This window comes from Mastomys coucha, unplaced genomic scaffold, assembly GCF_008632895.1.
Source record: "Mastomys coucha isolate ucsf_1 unplaced genomic scaffold, UCSF_Mcou_1 pScaffold4, whole genome shotgun sequence".
Classification (NCBI taxonomy): domain Eukaryota; kingdom Metazoa; phylum Chordata; class Mammalia; order Rodentia; family Muridae; genus Mastomys; species Mastomys coucha.
In genome coordinates this window covers 57,217,321-57,219,773 of record NW_022196910.1, presented here as the reverse complement: position 1 = coordinate 57,219,773, position 2,453 = coordinate 57,217,321, and positions in this window count along the sequence as shown.

Genomic DNA, 2,453 nt, shown 5'->3' with positions numbered 1-2,453 from the left:
TGAAACGTTCTAAATGATATTTGTTTGATGTAAGATATTCTTTAAGTTTGCTGGAAAGTATTTTTGAATATTTACTAAATACAAACGATGCTAAAGCAGCCATGTTGGTGAGAATGAATGGGTGCAGCTTATGACATTTCTGGGAGGGACAGTCTTAGAGTAAACTCCCATTTCCTCAGATTCTTACTAATATTTTGCCCTCTATTTAGCATTAAACCTTAACCCTTAGGTATAGAAGTTCTGTTACAGAATATATCCACTGAGACTGGGCTCTACATGTCTGAATTTTCATCCACCATTGTTTTCTATAATTGTTTCTGCATGTTGAAAAGATGTTTCCTTAAAAAGGATCTGTGAGTATAAAGACACATATTTAGAAGTCTGACCTACATGACTACCAAACATGACCTGAATATGGAAAATAACAATAGACACGCTGTTAAAAAAAATAGTTAATGATGCCTCACCACCAAACAAAAACTAGAAAAACTAAGTAATGTTGAGATGTGGAGAAATAGTTTTCCCTGAGAAAAAGCACACTGGTCAGGCAATTCCAAGTTTTCAGGTCTGAAAAAAAATGTTTGTGTACGTCTATACATGTGTGTGTATGTGTGTGTGTATGTGTATGAACCAATGAGGTCATATTTTATTTCTTTAGGAATGTATGTATATGATGTATTTATGTATGTATATGTGTATGTATATGATGTATATATTTATATGATGCACATGTAAAGAATTAGAGACCATAACTTTGAAAAAGTGTAAGGGAGCTAAGTGGGAATGTATGGGAAGAGAAAAGAGAAGGCATAATTGATGTGATTATGTTATAGTTTTAAAAATATAAAAGGAAGAATGCTAACTCAAAATATTTATTAGTTTTATATATTTTAATCTAAACAGGATTATAATTCTCACCCATTTCTCTTTTTCCCCCAAACCCTGCCCTTTCTTTTCCCATTCTCAAGTTGATAGCCTCTTTTTATTATATTATTATTACATATGCATACGTGTGCACAAGTACATAACTACAACTGCTGAAATTGTTTATCTATTGTACACAAAAGACGTGTACATAATGTATATTTACAGAATGGCACATATATATATAAACACCTTTGAATCTTGATATAAATCCTACTAATGAAATTGAGGCACTTTAAAAATTAAATCTTCTTTTTACAAGACATTTTAGTTATAGGTCAAACTCTATTGGAGACTCAAAATTAAATTTCTGTATCCTAATGAAAATCTTTAGAAGTTAATAATACACAGTATTTTTTCAGATATTTTATTTATTAGCTCTTTTATAAATATATTAAGCTTCTCAACATTTTCTTTTTACTCTGTGAATATTTTAGTGCTATAAAACATTTTTAATTCCATAAATGTGAAAATAATTTGTGCCATTTGAAATCTGGGACCTTTTAATGCAAACCTAATTCCACAGAAAAAACATATATCTATGATTAGTATTTAGAGGGTATTTAGATAAACAGCATGTAAATCTGACTTAAGGTTTATCTTTGATTCCTCAGTATGTTTTAAATCAAGTTACTAACTGTCCTAATTCTAATTCTCAAGAGTCTACTAAAAATTTCTCCTTAGCAGCTTTATTTTTCCATATTATATGCATATGTATGATCATGATAGATACGATTGTAGATAACAGCAAACTAATGATAAAAGAGATTATGACTTTTAAAAAGGCAAGGATGGGTATATATATGAGTTTGGATGGAGAAAGGAGAAAGAGAGATGATTTAATTATATTATAATCTTTAAACAAAAAGAAATAATTCCTTTAAAGATTATAAAATCAAACCCAAATTTTTTTGTTGATACTGATAGATAAATATGCAAGCAGTGGTGCTGCTCAAAGAAGTAGAGTGAACAAACACTAGATTCAGCTGTTTGTATGACAGCTGTGAGAAAAGGAAAACACAGGTCAGTGTTACTAGAAAACACATAGATGTTAAGCTTCTAACAAATAAAGAAATGCCTGGGTCCTTGGTAGATCAATTTCTTGTCACTCTTGGCAACAGATATCTACAGTCCAGACTGTTTGGGACTTAGTTCCTAGTACTAAAGTCTTCTTTAGGGTGCTGATGTGTTCATCCCATGCCATCAAAAAAGAGTCTACATGAGCTCCCCAAGACTTGGGTGTACACGTGTGTGTGTGTGTGTGTGTGTGTGTGTGTGTGTGTGTGTGTGTGTGTAAATTTCTGGTTTCTTTGCAGACTCAGTTATATCATTTGATATATTTCTGAAGCCTACTTATGAGTGGATATTTTGCTAAAGCAGGTAAGTAGATAGATCTTTTACTGACAATAGACATGTTTTTCTGGAAGCTGCCTGGAAAAAGGTCATGTGGTATAGCCCGCGCAGTCTTCTCACCGGGAAGAAGACACACGGACACTAGGTTCCTTCTGCAGCAACTGTTTATTTGTCTC